Raw genomic sequence first — 21974 nt, 5'->3', positions numbered from 1 at the left:
AACCATTTGACAGATTTTTTTTATAACATCTCACTCTGTTGCAAAGGCTAGAATGTCATGGCCTTAGCCTAACTCACAGCAACCTCAAACTCCTAGGCTAAAGCAATCCTCCTGCCTCAGCCTCCCAAAGTGCTAGGATTATAGGCATGAGTCACCACACACAGTCTTCCCTCTAATTTTGGTAGTTGACATGTCATTAGTTTTTCTTCTCATAGTGGCAGTTTGTATCATCCATCAGTAGGAACCTTTTTCATGGACAATAATAATAGAACTGTCCCACTGTAGGCTTACATTCTGCTCTACCTTATGAGGTTGTCCAGAAACTGGCCTTTGTCATTTCACCTTTGTCAACTAATTCTGGTATGACCCTCAGGGATACCAGGAACAGATCTAGATGACTTCAACTTGTATAAGCAGGCAGAGAAGAACAGTTCTGTTTTTCTACCCATGTCTAAATCAGTTGGTGGGTAATGGCTAATTTGGGGGACAAGCAAAATGGGGGGAAGTCTCATTCTCTTGCGGAATATAAGGGCCATTCCTCCTCAGGGCTATGTCTACTTCATCATGACTGAACCAGGCAGCTGCCACTAATTCTCTCAAGTTCACCTGGATCTCTGTCTGGGTTCACAATTTCATGAGTGAGCTAATAGAAAAGGGTAAGTGCTGGGATGCAGAGTACTGCAGTCTTTCCACCTCCAATCCCACCTCTTCTGCAACTTCCTGCCAGACAGTTTCTTCCAGACTTTCACCTATATCACAAAACCAGCCAATGCAGAATACATCCATTGGGAAAGAAGCTCTGACCAGCAAGAAGGCATCAGGTCTTATCTGACACCAGAGTGCTCACCACGGGAAACATCTGTGGGCAATAGATTACATTACTGGAAGGGCACACAAGCACAAGCTTGCTGCCAGCCATGTTCTTCTTGGTGGGCTACCCAATTCTGCTGCAGAACTGAGGAGCATGATGCCAATGGAGAAGAGCCTGAGCCATGAAAATCAAGGAGGCATCCTTCCCATTTAGGTGAAAAAAGACCCTTTCTCAGCTCCATGAAAGATCCCTTGAGTTCTGACTCAACTTCAGGTTTCTGTAAAAAAAAAAAAAAAGCTGGAGATTCTGAAGCAGCTTGTGTGAACTGAGGCCCTGAAGTCTTTCTTTTTTAACAAGCAGCAAGTGATACTTATATTTAGGCCAGTTTTGGAAACATTAGCACACAGTATTTCCCAAGATCCTCTTCAGAGCAATAAGAACATTTGCATTAGACACACACTATCTTACTGATGTAGGAGGAGCTATCCAGACCTAGATCCAGAGCAAACCATGTTTCATGCTGCTCAGACTATCCAATCAATACAGAATCTTCTATTCTTTGTGTATCCTGTCCAAATCTAACCAGGAGAACTTTCAACTCTAACAGGCTACACCTTGGAGCCAGGTATTGATGTGCTGAAGTCTGAAGCAAAGGAGCTAGGCTATGAAAGAGGTAAAATGATCCTGTCTGCTGGCTTTTTTACATGCAACATTGTATTCCTTCAGTTCAAATAAACATTCTGAATTCTTTTAGGGATACCTTTCTAGACCTCAAGAATAGGCAGAGAGCAGAAAAACTGTAAATGTTCAAGTTCCAATGGCTTCCCTTTCCAGAGGGACCATTGCTGCTTCTCTCTTCCTCTCATTTTAAATTGATCTTGTGGCTATTTTTCTAACTAGTAGTTTTAATATTATGTTATATATTTTTACTATAACAGTTACATTCTTAGATGCTATAAAATTTTATCTGACTATGACATCTTTGGTTATGTCCCATAGGCTTCTGTACATAATATATTTAATTTAATACAAGTTTGAGCTTCCTTTGGCCTAAATTGTGTTTCAAGCATTCAGGGATGCCCAACCTTTTTTCTTAATTACCAGATACTGTTAGAATAAGTGTTGTTTGGGCCACATATTAAATACACAAACACTAATGAAAGCTGATGAGCAAAAGGAAAGTCTGTGTATGGTTTTTGCAATATACAACACCACAGCTAAACAAAACAGTCCTCAAATAATCTGCATTTGGCCTAAAGTCATAGGTTGGGCACTCCCACATGTATTTCAAATTCTCTCATTTAGATGTAAATGTTTTATAATTATTTTAGTAATTATTTTAGAGTTCTAATATACTTTAGCCAAAAAACCCCCACAGATTTTCCTATGGAAACAAACTGAACATACTTAGAACATAAAGCATTTTCTCTTAAAATTAAATTTCACTTTCATAGAATCACTCTCATTGTTCCATTTTTAGTATTACTTTGAATTACAGTCTAGATATACCCAAATCAATCTTTATTTGTATCTTTTAATTATATCCTTTCTATTTTGTACTTTTTCTGTTTTTCTTTCTTTAAAAAGTAATGCTATACTTTAAAAGGTGATATCAATACCACATAATGTTTTACTGTCATTAACATAGGTATTTTCCATCTTATCTCACTGTATTTTTTTAAATATCCTGTACTGTTACATTATGTCTTTGTTTCATATTTCCAAATATTTTAGAACACACACATACCAACACACACATGGACACATACTATGTACTTATAACTCATTTTAATACTAGTAACTAATTATTTTTACTGTTTTTCAGGACTAGTCTTATTTTGATAGCTGTCTTGTGTTGGGGTCATAAGTAAAAATCTATCCATTTTGGCTCATTTACTGAGAAAAAAAACATTAAGAATCTTTATGATTGAATTCAGGGAAGATGGATGACTAGTAGCAACCCTCGGGAGAGGCTCCTAACCAAAGGGAGAAAAACTGGACAGAATCAGACTCTACAAAACCAAAGTTGGGAGATGAGCCAAGAAAGAAGTTTGGCAAGCTGTGACTCCAAAGGATAGCATTCAAGAAAACAAATTACAGGTATAAAGCCTAGCATCTAGAGGAAGGGAGAACCATCCTCCAAATGGGACGTCTGCTGCGGACTCTCTGCAGGTGAGCAGGGAACAAAAGACCTCTCATTTTATCTCACTGGAGAGAGCCACTAAACAGTAGGTCTCCTTCTCCAGGGAGGTTCCACTGGAGACCACTCAGATAGGCATAAAATTGAACAAATATTTTTCCACAATTCTAAACTCTCAGTCCACCTTTCCTCCCCTTATAAGGTGGTCTCAATTTCTGCCCCCAGAGTGTTTGGTCCTTTCTTGAGAGATCTGGGCATAGTGTGGACTGTAGAAGATTAGGACAGAATCTGTAACTAGTGGGGAAGAAAGAGACATGCAGGGGGAGGAGGAGCAGTCCCCTGGTTAGGACTTTGACCAGTCAGCAGTAGTACTGACCTGCAGTTTTGGCTGTGTTTAGTGGGAGGAGTGCAGAATCCCTAGCTCTAATGGTGCCTGAAAGCAGATGAGTTGTTGCCCAGTATGAACTGAGCTCAGTGGAAAGGGATGAGGATCCCCGGCTGTCTTCAGCAGAGCTAGTGAGCAGAGGCTTGTGGGATGTGGACTGAGTCTGGAAGGCTGGGCGTGGTGCCTTGGCTCCAACTGAAGTGTCAATGCTCCATGAGAACTGAGCCCAGTGGGGTGGGGCCTCAGACTCCCTGATTCGATTGTGTCCAGGGGACAGAAGTGTTGACACCCAGTTGGGATGTTGACAGGCAATTGGAAGCTCACCAGAGGGAACCAGGCATCATAGCCTACAGGTTGCAGGACAGAATTGACTTAGGATTTCTATCCACAGTTGGAGACCCTTGGATCCATCTCTTTTGAGCAAAGTTTGTACTGCCTGAGGCAATTTGATTGGAATGAGTATCTGGGACTCTCCACCTGAGGATACTGTGAGGTTGACCTTCTAAGTTATGTAGCAGAAAAGAACTGAATGGTGGGGGTGGGGCACCACAGTCTGTATCTATCCCTGGCTGAGATTTAAACCTAATACTGTGAATTCTTAGGATAGGGTAGAGGTTGGCTGATTTCAAAACAGAGTCAGCTTGCACTATCTCACCAAGTAGGTCCCCAGAGTCTGCAGCCAAAACTCTGAAAGGGGCCTTTGTAAGGTTGTAGGGAATAAGCCTAGAACTTTGTTAAGGGGCTGATTAATTCTATTACCTGGGAACACCAATTCAATCTCACCCTATCAGTTCTTTGTTGTTTTTTTTTTTTTTTTGTTTTTTTTTTGGCCAGGGCTGGGTTTGAACCCACCACCTCCAGCATATGGGACCAGCGCCCTACTCCTTGAGCCACAGGTGCTACCCTCACCCTATCAGTTTTAATATCCAAACAGTACAAAATAAACATGGGGTAGAAACAATGAAGGAACTCTGGCAACATGAATAAACGTAGTAGATAAATCCCTCCCCCAAAGAATGACAAAGGAGATACAACTGAAGACACCATGCATAGATAAATGGCTGAAATGTCAGAAATAGAATTCAGACTACAGATGGCAAATAAGATGAATACAATGGAAGAAAAATGAATACAATGGAAGAAATCTCCAACTATTATGGAGCTAGAGGAAATCAAGTTGCCCATGTTTGTTAGAATTTCTCTTATAAATTGAGGTGCATTCTGGTTGGGTGCATAAATATTAATAATTGAAATCTCATCATATTGAGTATTATCCTTAACAAATATGAAGTGACCATTCTTATCCTTCCTTACTTTTGTTGGTTTAAAGCCTATTGTATCTGCAAATAGAATTTCAACACATGCTTTTTTCTGCTTTCCATTTGCCTGGAATATAGGTAACCATACCTTCCCCCTGAGTCTATATGTATCTTTTAAGGTATGATGACATTCTTGTATGCAGCAGATATCTGGCCTGAGTTTTTGTATCTAGTCAGCCAACCTGTGCCCCTTTAGAGGACAATTTAAGCCATTCACATTAATGGAGAATATTGATAAGCCCGGTAGAATTTTGGGTATCGAGTTTTTCAAAAGTCCATGGACATTTTTATCCTTTCACCACTGTGGAAGTTGGAGTTTAATAAAAAGTTTCTGAGTGAGTTTACTTTTGTGGTGGAAGATCGCACTGGTCATGATGGAGGATAGGTCTGATAATATCCTGGAGAGCTGGTTTAGTTATGGCAAATTTCTTCAAAATGTAAATGTCATTAAAGTATTTAATTTCTCCATCATAAATGAAACTCAGTTTAGCTGGATACAGGATCCGGGGTTGAAAGTTATTTTGTTTTAGGAGATTAAAAGTTGATGACCACACTCTTCTAGCTTGAATGGTTTCAGAAGAGAGAGATACAGTCATTATAATATTCTTCACTTTGTAAGTTTTTATGATTTTCTTACATCTGGCTGCTTTCAGAATTTTCTCCTTCACATTAATTTTAGTGAAGTTAATTATGATGTGCCTGGGGGATATCTCATTCAGGTTGAGTTTTGCTGGAGTTCTGAAACTGTCTGCTATCTGAATCTCAGAATCTCTTGGCATGTCTTGAAAATTCTCTTTCATAATTTCATCCAGTAGAACCTCTATGCCTTATGAAACCACTTTGTCACCTTCAGGGATTTCTATGAGGTGAATATTAGTTTTCTTTGAATTATCTTAGAGCTCTCCATTTCTCTTCCTCCTTGAAAGTTTGGGAGTGTTCAAAAGCTTAGTCTTCAGTGTCAGAAATCCTTTCTTCTGCTTGCTCCATTCTGTTACTGAGGGATTCTACTGTATTTTTCAGATCTTGATGGCTGAAAATTCTTGTTTCAATGTGTCAAAATCTTTGGTGATTTTGTCTTTAAATTTGTTGTATTCTTGAGACAACTTTGTGCCCCTGTGCCCCTCTTGTGCCCCTGAAATTTCTAATTCCAAATTTTCCTCTTGTTTGCAATCCAAATTCTGAATTTGATTTCTGACATCTCAGCCATCTATTTATGAATAGGATCTTCAGTTGTGTATGCCATATCTTTTTGGGGGAGGTTGATTTATTCTGGTTATTTATGTTACCGGAGTTTTTCCAATGATTCTGCCCCATGATTATTTTACACTGTTTGACAAGATGAGCTGATAAAGAGAAGTTAGGTTGGGTACTCCATGAGTAGTGCTTAACAAGCCCTTTGCTCAAAATCTGGGGCTGGTGTCTGTGCCTTTTCCCTTGGAGCTTTGCCAAGGACCCATACAGTGCTATGGCCTCAGAAACTGGGGACCTGCTTGGTGTGGTGGGGCTAAGTGGCTCTGTCTTGTTTTCAGCTGGTCTCTGTCCTACACTAGTGAATCAGTTACTCTGGGTTGAAGTCTCAGCTGTGGAGAAATACCAGTAATTAAGGCACCCCACCCCCCACAGGCAACAATTAGAAACAGAAAATCAAACCTTTCCACAACCACACACCCAAGGTACCACTTGGATAGTTCTAGGGTGGTTGGCCCAGTTCAAGAGGTCCAAATCAATTGTCTCAGTCAATACCTGTCTCAGGTGGAAAAGTTCAAGAGGTCTCCAGCAACTAGACCACAGGGGTCTGCTGACAACCCAAGTATGTCTCCCTCTGGTGCTCCATTAGGTCAGGAGGACCCACCCAGCAAATAGTTTAGTCTGGGGAGGTTGATGCCTCCTTCCCCACCTTGCACCTCTGTCACATGAAGTCACTGATAACCCTGCAGGGCTGTGACCCAGTTCCCTCCAACTAACAGATACTCCAGGGGGTTGCAGTTGCCTGAGTCACAGGGTGATCTATGTCTCCTCAGCCAGGCTTCTGATCTCTGCCACTATCCAGCAGGGGGTGGTGAGGGCTGACAACCTCTGATGCTTACTGGATGCTGGGGCAGTTCACTCAGTTCCAGCCCCGCCCCTGATTGATGTTGCTGACAGAACAACTTCGCAGAATTTTCTATGGAACCAGGAAAAAACCTGTATCACTAAGGCAATTCTTAGTAATAAAAACAAAGACAGGAGCATCAGCCTACCAGATGATAAGCTGTACTATAAGGGAATAGTGATGTAAACAGCATGGTATTGGCACAAAAATAGAGACAGAGACAAATGGAACCGAATAGAAAACCAGGAGATCAAACTAACATCTTACATCCACCTAAACTTTGATAAACCAATCAAGAACACAGTCTGGGGGAAAGTTCAATAAATGGTGCTAGGAGAACTTTATATCCACATGTAAAAGACTGAAACTTGACAGGCACCTTTCTCCACTCACTAAAATTGATTTGAGATGGATAAAAGATTTCAATTTAAGGCATGAAATGATAAAAATCCTCAAAGAAAGCATGGGAAAAACACTTGAAGATATCAGCCTGAAGAAAGATTTTATGAAGAAGGGTTCTATGGCAATTGCAACAAAATAAATAAATAAATATGACTTAATTAAACTGAAAAGCTTCTGTACATCAAAGGAGACAACAACCAAACCAAGTGGACAACATACACAATGGGAAAGAATATTTGCATATTTTGAATCAGACAAAAGTTTGATAACTAGAATTTACATAGAACTCCACTTAATCAACATGAAACAAGTCAACAATCCCATGTATCAATGGGCAAGGGAGGTGACTAGAACCTTCTCTAAAGAAGACAGGCAAATGATTAACAAAAATATGAAGAAATATTCATTGTCCCTAATTATTACAAAAATTGATATCAAAACTACCCTGAGATATCATCTATCTCCAGTGAGAATGCCTCACATCACAATATCTCAAGACTGCAGATGCTGGTATGGATGTGGAGAGACAGGGACACTTTTACACTGCTGGTGGGACTGCAAAGTAATACAACCTTTTTAGAAGAAAATATGGGGAACCCTCAAAGAACTGAAACTAGACCTCTCATTTGGTATTGCAATCCCAATATGGGGCATCTATGCAGAAGAAAATAAAATCCCTTTTACCATAAGGATACTAGTACTAGACTATTGCAGCTCGATTTACAATTGACAAAGTGTGGAAACAGCCTAAATGCCCACCAATCCAGGAATGGATTAACAAGCTGCGGTATATATATATACCATGAAATACTATTCAACCATTTAAAAAGATGGATATTTCACATCTTTTCTATTAACCTGGATGAAAATGGAATACATTCTTCTTAGTAAAGCATCACAGGAATGGAGAAGGAAGAATACTATGTACTCAATTCTGATATGAGGACAGTTGATGACCTGGTACACAGTGGGGATTTGGGGGAAAGGGGTGTAGCAAGAGAGAAAGAGGGAGGCCCAGTGTGTGACACACCTCTTGGGGATGAGACACAATTATAAGTGTGGCTTTACCTAACAAAAGCAATTAATGTAACCTGGTTCTTTGTACCCTCAATGAATACTATTGAATTGTACAACTAAAATAGTTAATATATTAAAAAAAGAATTAAGCACATTTGCATGATGAAATATTTCATGATTTCAGTTGTAAAAAGGGCAATAAAAATATATAAATAAGGCCCCATGTTGTGGCTCACCCTTGTAATCCTAGTACTCTGGGAAGCCTAGGTGTGTGCATTGCCCTGAGCTCACAGGTTTGAGACCAGCCTGAGCAAAAGCAAGACCCCCATCTCTAAAAATAGCCAGGTTTTGTGGCAGGCACCTGTAGTCCCAGCTTCTTGGGAGGCTGATGCAAGAGAACTGCTTGAGCCCAAGAGTTGGAGGTTTCTGTGAACTATGACACCAGTGTACTCTACCAAGGGTGACAAAGTAAGAATCTGTCCCCCCAAATTAATAAAATACAGCAATATGTCAAACTAATGGAAATACTTATATTATATTTAATATCCTACAATAACATAAGATCAATTGAGATTAAGAGAACCAGGTGGTGATCTAGTGATAGCTCCTTTGCAGCCTCTCCTGACAAAAGCAAGAAGAAACACATGCTGACCAACATTCTGACTGCTCAGGTTAGAGATAGAACTGTGAGGACATAGAGCAAGTGCACAGGACAGAAGAAGCAGAGAGGAGAAGTAGAAAGGGAAGGCAACAGGGAAAGTGAAGGGAGAGTCTCTGAACAGAGGCAGAGACTCCATTTGGGAATGCAATATGGTTTGGGTTTCTCGGACCCTGAGCCATTCCCCACATCTCTCTTCCTGGTTGATTCTGTGCATGGGCCAGAATCCCATTTCAGATTAGCCTCCCTGGATGGTGAGAAGGCAGAGGATGGACTGGATGGCAGAGGGAAACAAACGACAGTGGGCTGTCCCCAACTATCAGAAGAACCTGCTGGTCTTGACCCTGCTCACAGTTTCTTTGTGCCAGAACTGGTGATTTGTGGCCAAGGCTTTTCTCATGGTGTGCAGGCAGAGCTGGGTGTGGGGAGGGTTGAGAAGAGGACTCTTCCAGACACCTTCATTGGGAAGACAGTGGCCCACTACCTCACTTCAGTGAGGTACAGGAAGGGTCTGGAGATTGCAATTGCACTGTGCTTGGCATATAATTAAATCCCGCAAGGTGCAGCTTCCCAGCCCTCCAGCCCTCCAGTGCAGCTTTGGCCCCCCTGGTTTGTGTCACCATGGCTATATCAGTCCTGAAGCTTTTTAGAGCATTCTGTATTGTCCCTGATCTCCCACAGGCCTTCTTGGGCTTCCCCAAAGGTCCCATTCAGGTCACTGAGCCTTGGTTTCTGCTTTAGTGACATCTGTAGGGTGCCCTGTCAATGACTAGGTTTTGTGGACTGTCCCAAAGCATTTGGCATCACCCTCAGGCCTGCAGTACCACTCCCCAGATTGTAAGTGCTGTCCCAAGTCCACGGGCCCACCCCAGAGCCTCACCTGTCAGATCAAAGCAGGAACACTTTCTCCAGCTTCATGTTGATAGGCTGTTGAAAAGCCTCAGAGAACAGAATTCAATGGATCACTGCATCCAACAGCTGCTGTTATTTCATTTTTTTAAAGTAAGCTTAGTTTTATTTGTAGATGACATGACAGAATATGCAGAAATTACTAAGGAATTTATCCCAAAAATAAAAGAATTAGAACTAATAATGACTTAGCAAGGTTGTAGGACACAAGATTGATATTAAATAATACTGGTACAAATCCTGCTTCATTTCCCATATGCGTTTTCTATCCTTGATTTATAACACAACTTAGCCCCAGTGAATGATTCCACAATTACAAATTTAAGTGGGATTTTAAGATAACTTGGATTTTAGAAATTCAAATTTGCATAATTACACATAGAAAAATAATTATCTCCCCATTCTCATTACTTTTGCAGAGTTCTCCAAAGGTAAGAACAATTAATTGTCCACATTATCATTGCCCTTTTTTTAATGTATTTTATGTTTTAGTTTTTATTTCTTTTGTTTTTTTATTCTTTCAGGTTAATTTGAAGGTACAAAGAATTAAGTTATAATGTTTGCATTTTTTAGGTAGAATCCCCCTTGTAATTGTGTCCTGCCCCCAAGAGGTGTGCCACACACTCTAACAATGTACCTATTAAGTGGCAGCACACTCTTCTCCCTCCCTCCTTCTCTCTCCCCACTCTCTCAATTACCTGCTTCCCCAACATGAATTTATTTGAGTTTTTCTTTTATGTTGGCATGTATTAGACCATTTACTGGCCTCACATTAGTATTGAATACATCAGATTCTTGTTTCTCCATTCTTATGATACTTTACTAAGAACAATGTGTTTCAACTCCATCCAGGCTAATAAAAATGTTGTAAAGTCTCCACTTTTTAAATGGCTGAATAGTATTCTATTGTATACATATACCATGGATTGTTAATCCATTCCTGAGTTGGGGGGCATTTAGGTTGTTTACACATTTTGTAGATTGTAAATTACACTGCAATAAACAATCTAGTGCAAATGTTCTTATGATAAAATGATTTTTTTTTTCTTTTGGCTCGGCATCCATAGATCAGTGGTTAGGGCGCCAGCAACATAAACCAGGGTGGGCAGTTCAAACCTAACAACTACAACAAAAAAATAGCTGAATGTTGTGGTGGGTGCCTGTAGTCCCAGATACTTGGGAGGTTGAGGCAAGAGAATCACTTAAGCCCAAGAGTTTGAGGTTGCTGTGAGCTGTGACACTATGGCATTCTACTGAAGGCAACATAGTGAGACTCTGTCTCAATAAATAAATAAATAAATAAATAAAATGATTTTTTTTTCTTTTGGGTTGATGCCTAGTAGTGGGATTGCTTGATCAAACGGGAGGCCTAATTTGAGTACTTTGAGGCTTCTGTATACTTCCTTCCAAAGAGGCTGTATTAGTTTTCAGTCTCACCAACAGTGTAAAAGTGTTCCCTTCTTTCCACATCCATGTCAGCATCTGCAGCTTTGAGACTTTTTGATGTGGGCCATTGTCCCTGGGATTAGGTGATATCTATGGGTGGTTTTAATTTGCATTTATCTGATGATTAGGGATGATAACCAGTTTTCAAATGTTTGTTAGCCATTCATCTGTCTCTGTCAGAGAAAGTGCTTTTCATGTCTTTCCCAGTGGTAGATGAGATTGTTTGCTCTTTTGTTGATTGAGTTCTCTGTAGATCTAGTTATCAACCCTTTGTCATATCCATACCATGCAATTATCTTTTCCCATTCTGAAAGTTATATTTTTGCTTTACTGGTTGTGTTCTTAGCTGTGTGGCAGTTTTTCAGTTTAATTAAGTCACATTTGTTTATTTTTGTTGTTGTTGCAATGGCCACTGAAGTCTTCATCACAAAATCTTTCCCCAGTCCAATATCATCAAGAGGTTTTTCCCCACACTTCCTTCTAAGATTTTTATCATTTCATGTCTTAGATTTAAATCTTTTATCCATCTTGAGTCAATTTTTTAAGTGGTGAAAAATGCAGGTAAAGTTACAATCTTTTATATGTGGTTATCCAGTTCTTCTAGCACCATTTGTTGAGCAAGGATTCTTTTCCCCACTGTATGGTTTTGTTTGATTTATCAAAGATCAGATGGCAAGTAGAAACCGGTTTCATCTTGTGGTTTTCTATTCTGTTTCATATGTCCGTGTCTCTATTTTTGTGCCAATACCATGCTGTTTTAATCACTGTGGACTTTTAATAATATAGCCTTCTATTATAATAATATAATAGAAGTCCAGTAGAATGATGTCTCTGGCTTTATTTTATTACTAATAGCCTTGACTATACAAGGTTTTTTTCTAGTTCCACACTAAATGAAGTACTATTTTTCCCAATTCTTCAAAGTATGATGTTTATATTTTAATGGGAGTTGCATTGAATCTGTACATTGCTTTGGGTAGTATAGACATTTTGACCATGCTGATTCTTCCAAGCCAAGAAGAGCATGGTATGCTTTTCTATTTGTTAATGTCTTCTGCTATTTCTTTTCTTAAGGTTTGTAATTCTCCTTGTAAAGATCATTCACCTCTTTAGTTAGGTATATTTCTAAGTATTTCATTTTCTTTGAAGCTACTTTGAAGGGAATTGTGTCCTTGCTTTGCTTCTCAACTTGGCTGTTATTGGCATATAAAAAGGCTACTGATTTGTGGACATTGTTTTTATACTCTGAGACATTACTGTAATTCTTGACCTCTTCCAGGAGTTTTGTGTTTGAATCTCTGGGTTTTTTTAAGTATAAGATCATATCATCAGCAAAGAGCAAGAATTTGACATCCTCTGCCCCTATTAGGATGCCCTTTATATCCTTCTCTTGCCTGATTACATTGGCTAGAACTTCCAGAGGTACGTTGAGTAGTAGTGGCAATAGTGAACATTCTTGCGTGGTTCCATGTCTATGTGGAAAAGCTTTCCATTTTAATCCATTCAGTATGATGTTAGCTGTTGGTTTATCATAGATCAGCTTAAGGAATGTTGTAATTCATATTATCATTGTTAATAGCTGGTTTAAGCACAACTAAATGCAGACGGTCACATTAAACAACATTTTCCTCCCAAAAGCAGACCTCTAAAGGATTCAAAGATCTCTGTGAATCTTACCACTTCATATTCAGATTTGGTAGCTGCTGAATATCCCCCAAAGTTCTGCCTATTGGTGCTCTATCCATTGTATTAGAAGCTGATAGATTGTTAGTTGTTTAAAAAGTGGACTGCTACTCAGGCTGCCTAACTGTTTTCTGGAACAGAAAGTATTTGCTTAAAGAGTATGCAGGCAGAGTCAAAGAACCTTTCCCCAGGCTCCCATCCCAAGAAATGCCTTCATTAAAGGAAGCATGTGCACACACACACATACACACTGCAAGAGCTAACAATTTTTAGTAAAATATAAAGTCAAGCTTGCTAAAATGTGAGCATAATTTAACCTTTTGTCAGAAGAAATTTTTGGTTTTGGTAATCCTACATTGATACATGTGGAGAAATGTTCTCCAAATCTATCCCTGGGCCAGTACAGTATGTGATCAAAGTGCAAGCTTGGAAGCACACTGCTCAAATTCAGATTCTGGGTTGGATAATTGTGTTATTCTGGACAGGGGCCTAACACATGATGTGTAAGCTTTCACAACAATGACACTGTATTTTCTTAATTATCAAAAAGTATTGAGCTTCTTTCACCCAGAGTAAATTCCAAGTTATTTTCCTGGATCCTCGTCTGCAATAAGAAAATAGCATAATAATGACATTTTTAATTTAAAAAATTTGAGATCAGCTATATTTTCACTGGTTTAATCTGTTTGCTGCAACATTTACCATTTTAGTACTATCATCAAAATCCAAATCTCAATTTTTTGTTTGTTTGTTTAAGATATCCTTTTTTTTTCAATTTCAGGTTAATACAAGGGTACATATAATTAGGTTACATTATTTGCATTTGTAAGGTAAAGTCCAATGTCTGAGTTGTAGTTGAGTCCTTCAGCCAGGAAGTCTACTGTATACCCCTACATTGTACCTTATAGGTGAGAACTTAGAGTCCCCTTCTCTCTCCTTCCTTCTTGAATTTGAGGTTTGTTTGTTTTTTTAATATATGCCTATAGTTATTGATCTACATTTTCATATTAGTACTGTGTACATGGAATTCTTGATTTTCCACTCTTGAGAAACTTTACTTAGGAAAATGTTCTCCAAATCTATCCAGGTAAGTACAAAAGATTCAGTGTCCCTCTTTTATGGCTGAATAGTATTCTACAGTATACATATGCCACAGTTTATTAACTCATTAATCAATGGGTACTCAAGTTGTTTCCACATCTTTGCAATTGTGAATAAACATTTAATTGCAAATATCCTTACAGTAGATATTTTTTTTTTTTCTTTTTGGGAGATACGTAGTAATGGGATTGTGGTATCAAATGGGAGGTCTACTTTTAGTTCTTTGAGGATTTTCCATACTTCTTTCTAAGAAGGCTGCACTAGTTTTCAATTCCACCAACAGTACATAAATTTACCCCTCTCTTTGCACCCACACTTACATCTGCAGGTTTGGGAACCTTCTGATGTGGGCTATTCTCACTGGTATCAGGTGATATCTTAAAGGGGTTTTGATTTGCATGTATCTGAGTACTAGGGATGATGATCATTTTTTCATGTGTTTGTTGACCATTCATCAGTCTTCCTGGGAAAGATTCTATTCATATAACTTGACTAGTGATTGACAGAGTTATTTGCTTTTTTCCTGCTGATTTGCTTTAATTCATTGTAGATTCTGGTATTTAGTCCCTTTTCCAATGTTTAACATGTCAGTGCCTTCTCCCATTCTAAAGGTTGTCTGTTTCTTTTATTGATTATGTACCTAAATGAGCAGAAAATTTTTAACTTGTTCAGGTCTCATTTACTTATTTTTGTTGTTGTTGCAGTTGCCAATGGGACTTTTTTCATGTATTCTTTCCCAAGGTTTTTTTTTTTATTTTTTAAATTAAATCATAACTGTATACATTGATGCATTTATGGGGTTCAGTATACTGATTTGATATACAATGTGAAATGTTCGTATTAAACTAATTAACACATCCATCACAATTATATTCTTCTTTTAATAGTTTTGGAATGTAGCATTACATCATTCAGATTAGGTGATGTCACCCAAATACTCTCCCTACTCCCATCTCCCCTCCTCTCTCTCTTCTCTTCCCTACCACTTTCTGGACTATAGTTATGTTTTACCATTCATATGAATGTGTTGGTGGTGATATATTGGTTTCACAATAATATTCAATACATTGGATACTTTTTCCATTCTTGAGATACTTTGCTAAGAAGAATATGTTCAAGCCCCATCCAGGTAAAGATAAAAGATGAAAAGTTACTATCTTTTTTTATGCCTGCATACTATTCCATGGTATACATATACCACAATTTGTTAATCTTTTCGTGGGTCAATGGGCATTTGGGCTGTTTCCATGTCATGGCAATTATAAATAGGGTTGCAATAAACATTCTGGTGCAAATGTCTTTGTGGTAAAATGATTTTTGATCATCTACATAGATACCAAGTAGACGAATTGAGGGATCAAACGGCCGGTCTACTTTTGGTTCCTTGATTATTCTCCAAACTTTATTCCAAAAAGGTCATATTAGCTTGCATTCCCACCAGCAGTGTAGAAGTGTTCCCTTCTCTTTGCATCCATGACAATATCTGTAGTTTGGGTATTTTGTGATGCGGGCTAATCATACTAAAGTTAGATGATATCTGAAAGTAGTTTTGATTTGCATTTCTCTGATGATTGAAGATGATGAGCATTTTTTTTTTTTTTTTTTTGCAGTTTTTGGCTGGGGTTGGGTTTGAACCCATCACCTCCGGTATATGGGGCCCGCGCACTACTCCTTTAAGCCACGGGTGCTGCCCGATTATGAGCATTTCTTCATGTATTTATAGGCCATATGCCGGTCTTCTTTAGAGAATTTTCTGTTCAAGTCCCTTTCCTTCATAGAAGTGAGGTTATTTGTTCTTTTCTTATTGATTAGATTGAGTTCTTTGTAGATTCTAATTATCAGACCTTTGTTAGAAGTATAACCGACAAAAATCTTCTCCCATTTTGAAAGCTGTCTGTTTGCTTTACTTATGGTGTTCTTGGCTGTGCAAAGCTTTTTAGTTTGATAAGACTCCAGTAATGTACTTTTGGTGTTGCTTCAATTGCCTGGGGCATCCTCCTCATGAAGTATTCTCCGAAGCCGATTTCTTCAAGCATTTTCCCTGCACTTTCTTCTAGTATTTTTATAGTTTCATGTCTTAAGTCTAAATATTTTATTCAGTGAGAATCAATTTTTCCTAATGGTGAAAGGTGGGGATCCAGTTTCAGTCTTCTATAGATCACCAGCCAGTTCACTCAGCACCATTTGTTAAATAGGAAGTCTTTCCCCCACTGAATGTGTTTGATAGGCATATCAAAGATCAAATGATGATAAGTAGCTGGGTTCATCTCTTGATTCTCTATTCTGTTTCATAAATCTGCCTCTCTATTTTTGTGCCAGTACCATGCTGTTTTGATCACTGTAGATTTATAGTATAGCCTAAAGTCTGGTAACGTGTTACCTCCTGATTTGTTTTTATTTTTAAGTAATGTATTGGGCATTCAGGTTTTTTTCTGATTTCATATAAAATGAATCACTAGTTTTTTAAGCTCTTTAAAATATGACAATGGTGTTTTAATTGGGATTGCATTAAATCTGTAGATTGCTGTGGGTAGTATGAACATTTTATCAATGGTGATTCTTACCAGCCTGGTATGTTTTTCCATTTGTTAACATCCTCAGCTATTTCTTTTCTCAGAGTTTCATAATTCTCTTTATAGAGATATTTCAGGTCTTTTGTTACCTAAATTCCCAGATATTTCGTCTTCTTTGGCAGTACTGTAATGGAGTGGAGTTATTAACTCTATTTTCAGTTTGATCATTGTTGACATACATAAAAGCTATTGACTTGTAAGTATTGATTTTGTGTCTTGAGAAGCTGCTGCATGCCTTGATCACTTCTAATAGTTTTGTAGTTGAGTCACTGGGAATTTCCAGATATAGAATCATATCATCTGCAAAGAGTGAGAGTTTGATCTCCTTTGACCCTATTTAATTGCCTTTTCTTGCCTGATTTAGCTATCTAAGACTTCCATTACTATTTTGAATACCAGTGGAGACAGTGGACATCCTTGCCTAGTTCCAGATCTGAATGGAAATGTTTTCAATTTTCTTCCATTCAATATGATATTTACTGTGTGTTTTCTGTAGATTGCCTCTATCAGTTTAAGAAATGTCCCTTCTCTGCCTACCTTCTTAAGTGTTCTGATCATGAAACGATGCTGGATATTATCAAAAGCTTTTTCTGCATCCATTAAAAAAATCGTATGGTCTTTGTTTTTTATTTTATTAATGTGATGTATTATATTTATAGATTTACATATGTTGAATCAATCCTGGAATCCTGGAATAAAGCCAAGTTGATCATGGTGCATAATTTTTTGATGTGCTGTTGAACTCTATTTGCCAAGATCTTATTGAATATTTTTCCATCAATGTTCATTCATGATATTGGTCTATGGTATTCTTTCTTTCTTGACTCCTTTTTTGTTTTGGGAATCAGGCTGATATTTGCTTCATAGAATGTGTCGGAAAGTATTCTTTCTTTTTCTATGTTTTGAAAAAGGTTGTATAATATAGGTCCTAGTTCCTCTTTAAAGGTTTGGTAGAGGGCGGTGCCTGTGGCTCAGTGAGTAGGGTGCCGGCCCCATATGCCGAGGGTGGTGGGTTCAAACCCAGCCCCGGCCAAACTGCAACAAAAAAATAGCTGGGCATTGTGGCAGGTGCCTGTAGTCCCAGCTGCTTGGAGTCTGAGGCAAGAGAATTGCGTAAGCCCAAGAGTTAGAGGTTGCTGTGAGCTGTGTGATGCCATGGCACTCTACCGGAGGGTGGTACAGTGAGACTCTGTCTTTACAAAAAAGAAAAAGAAAAAAGGTTTGGTAGAATTCTGATTTGAAGCCATCTGGTCCTGGAGATTTATCTTGGGGGAGATTTCATATAGTTGAAGCTATTTCAGTGATTGACATAGGTGTATTCTAGATTTCTAATTTTTTCTGGTTAAGTCTAGTAAGGTGGCGTGCTTCCAGGTATTGATCCATTTCTTTTGGATTTTCTTGTTTCTGAGAATAGAGATTTTGTGGTAATCATAGAGGATTTGTTTGAATTTCTGAGGTGTCTGTTATTATTCCTTCTTTAGCATTTCTGACAGATGAAATTAGAGACATTTTCTGTTTTGTTAGGTTGGCCAAAGGTTAATCAACTTTGTTAATCTTAAAAAAAAAAAAAAAGACTTTTTCTTTCATTCATCTTCTGAATGATTCTTTTGTTTTCAATTTCATTTAATACTGCCCTAATTTTGATTATTTCTTTTCTTCTGCTGGGTTTGGGGTTGGAATATTTCTCCTTTTCTCGTAGCTTGAGATGACCCATTAAGTTTTTGGTTCTCTCTGTTTCTGTTTCCTTGATGAAGGCTTATGTTTTCTTGACCAAGAGGGATAAATTTTCCTCTTAAGACCACCTTTGCAGTATACCACAGGTTTTGATAATTTGTATCTTCATTATTGTTTTGTTCCAAAAATTTGGTGATTTCCTTCTTAATTTCATTTTTGACCCAGATATCATTCAGCTTAAGATTATTTACTTTCCATGACTTTGAGTATGAAGATTCCTATTGGTGTTGAGTTCAAATTTTATTCCATGGTGGTCTGAGAAGATACAAGGAATAATTTATATTCTTTTAAGTTTTTTGAGATTAGACTTGGGTCCAAGATATTATCAATTTTTGAGGATGATCCATGAGCTGATGAGAAGAATATATATTCGGTTTTATTAGGATGAAATGTTCTGTAGCCATCTGTTATGTCCATTTTTTCTAGGGTCAGGTTTAAGTCTAATATTTCCTTTTTCAGTTTCTTCTTGGAAGATCTATCCAAGACTGTCAAAGGGGTGTTAAAATTTCCAACTCTTATAGTGCAAGAAAATATCAAATTGTCCATATCTGTTAGGGTTTGCTTTATAAATTAAGGAGCTTTCTGGTAGGCTGTGTAAATGTTAAATATCAAAATCTCTTCATATTGAGTGTTTCCTTTGACAAATATGTAGTGTCTACCCTTATCTTTATTTATCTTTGTTGTTTTAAAACCAATTGTATCTGCAAATAAAATTGCAGCTCCTACTTTTTCTGATTTCCATTTGCCTGTATTGTAGATGTCCATCACTTACCCATGAGTCTTTTTTTATCCTTTAAGATAAGTTGAAACTCTAGTATGCACAGATATGTGGCCTGAGTTTTTGTATCCAGTCAGACAATTGTCTGCTTATTCAGAAGACAATTTAAGCCATTCACATTAATTGAGAGGATTGATAAGCATGGTAGTTTTTTGCATGTCATGTTTTTCAAGTGTCCAGTGAATGTTTTTAATACTTTCAGCATTGTGGAACTTAGGTTTTGTTCAAAACTTTCTGGGTGAGTTTACTTTGGTGTAGACCATTGTGTTGATTATTATGGAGGATAGGTCTGAGAATAACCTGGAGAGCTGGCTTAGTTATGGCATATTTCTTCAACATGTCTAAGTCCATGAAGTATTTTATTTCTCCATCACAAATGAAACTCAGTTTAACTGGATACAGGATCCTGGGCTAAAAGTTGCTTTGTTTTAGGAGATTGAGACTTGATGACCATCTCTTCTGGCTTGAAATTTTGGGCAGAGATTTCTGCAGTCATTCTAATAGTCTTCCCTTTGTAGGTTATACTTTTCGTATGTGTGGCTGCTTGTAGAAATTTCTCATTCATATTAACTTTAGCAAGGCTAAGTACAATGTCTCTAGGAGAAGCTTTGTTTGGATTGAGTCTTGCTGCAGTTGAGAAATTGTCTAGTGTCTGAATTTCTGTATCTCTTGCAATGCTTGGGAAATTTCCACCTTGATGTATTGGAGTAGAGGATCTGTGCCTCTCAGACCATCTTCTTCTTCAGGAATTCCTATAAGATGAATGTTTGCTCTTTTGGAGTGGTGTCACAACTCTCTCAGGGCATGATCAGTTTTTGCTCTCCATCTGTCTGCCTCTTTGAGCATTTGGGAGCGTTCAAAAGCTTTGTCTTCAGTTTCATAGATCCTTTCTTCTACCTGTTCAACTCTATTACTGAGGGATTCTACTCTATTTTGGAGCTTCTTGAATAGCTTTTTCATTTCCTTTTTGTTTGTTTGTTTCATTTTGCAGTTTTGGGCCGGAGATGGGTTTGAACACACCACCTCCAGCATATGGGGCCAGCACACTACTCCTTTGAGCCACAGGCACCACCCTAGCTTTTTCATTTCCTTTCCTTGAGCTTTGCCATCTCTTTCCTCACTTTGTCCAAATCTTTGGTGATTTCATCTTTGAATCATTGATTTCTTGAGACACCTTATGCACAACTCTTTAGATTTTTATTTTCATCTTTTCCTCCATTCTATTCATTTTATTTGCCATCCATATTCTGAAATCTATTTCTGACATTTCAGCCATTTGTTTATGAATAGCATCTTCTGTCATATCTTTTTTGTCATTCCCTGGGGGAGTTGATCTACTCTGATTATTCATGTTGCCAGAGATTTTCTGCTAGCTTCATCCCATGATTATTTTTCAGTTTGGCTAGTGACCTGGTAGAGTGAGATTAGATTGAGAGCCCCAGGAGTTGTAGTTAACCAATCCTTTCCCAAAGATCTTGGACTGGTGACTATGGATTTTTCCCTACAGCTTTACAAAAATCCCTTCCGTCCTGCAGCCAGAGACTCTGAAGATCTGATTAGTCTGATGGTCTTAGGTGGCTCTGTCTTGTATTCAGTCAGCCTCTATCCAATTCTAGTGATTCGGTGTATTTGAACTGAAATCTTAGCTTGGTAGAGATACAAGGAACTAAGACACCCTGCCCCACTACAGTAACAACTGAAAGAGGAGAATCAGATCCTTCCACTACAATACAACCTGGGTTCAAGCTTAGAGGGTCCCCAGGTGGACAGTCCAGGTAAAGAGTTCCAAACCAATTGTCCTAGGCAGCATGGTCACTACTCAACTGGGAGAGTTCAAAAGGACTCTGGCAACCAGACAGCAGGGATCCACTAGCTATTCCATCTGGAAAACCTGAGAGACTGGAGTGGGCTTCCCTCTGGTGCTCAATGGAGTCAAGAAGGCCCACCCAGCCAAAGAGCAGTCCAGGGGTGTCAACACCAACCTTCCCTCTCTTACACCTCATCCACCCCTTCTGACAGGTAACACCATGGGGCTGTGGCCAGGTTCCCTCCAAATGAGCAAATGCACCAGGGTTATACACCTTCCAGAGTCAACGGGGAGTAAGTGCCTCCTCAGCCACCACACTCTGCCACCAGAACACAACCTGGATGGGCACAAGCCTGACTCCTTCTGGTGCTCAATGGAAACTGAGGCATGCTCCACCAGAGTCTATACTGAGCTGGCAGTTGTTGAGGTGCTTATTACTCTCCTACAGAGTCTGTGCCTCCGCCAAGCCACACTCTGCCTCCAGTATCCCTACAGGGCTGAGGTCCAGCTCCCTCTGAATCTAAGAAGTGTCTCTCTTGCAGGAGTGCTGCCACTGCTGCTGCCATACCAGTTGCCTGTGGATTGCTGCCTAGGTCACCACACTGGTAGCTGAACTGCTGCTTCGCTGTCCTGCCACCGTAACGCACTTTCCTGGTGCTGCACCAATTTCCCTCCCCCCGCATCTTCCACCTTTTACTCAAGCCACAGTTTCAGTGCAGCTGTACTTTGGCCTACACCATGCCAAGCCCTCCCAAGGAACTGCCAGACACTCTGGGCTCTACAGGGGGCAGGTCTCCAGACCTCCAGGCAAGGAAAAAGGGTGGACTGGGAGTTCAAAATTGCAGGGAAAATATTTGTTCAATTTTTATATTGGGCAAGTGAATGCCCAGGTTCACAGGCAGGCCCTCTCTGGAAGATTCCCAGTGTTCAGTGGCTCTGTTCTCCGGGGTAAAACAAGAGGTCTTCTGTTCATTGCTCTCTTGTAGAGAGCACACAGAGAGACGCTCTCTTGTGGTAGAGAACTCTTGTCCTCTTGATGATGGATTTTGTACCTGCAGTTTGTTCCTTGGAGTCACAGCTTACCTCAGCAGGGATGAAGTTCACTCATCAATCTTCTCT

At 39.0% G+C, this 21974-nt stretch overlaps 1 pseudogene; it reads right to left on the bottom strand.

The window, feature by feature from the left end:
* Positions 1 to 632: 632 nt before the first annotated feature.
* LOC128572491 (NAD(P)H pyrophosphatase NUDT13, mitochondrial-like) lies at positions 633 to 21538 on the bottom strand (annotated as a pseudogene).
* Positions 21539 to 21974: the final 436 nt, after the last annotated feature.

This window comes from Nycticebus coucang, chromosome 20 (assembly GCF_027406575.1).
Source record: "Nycticebus coucang isolate mNycCou1 chromosome 20, mNycCou1.pri, whole genome shotgun sequence".
Classification (NCBI taxonomy): Eukaryota; Metazoa; Chordata; class Mammalia; order Primates; family Lorisidae; genus Nycticebus; species Nycticebus coucang.
The sequence above is the reverse complement of the archived record's forward strand: the minus strand, read 5'-3'. Positions and strand labels throughout refer to the sequence as shown.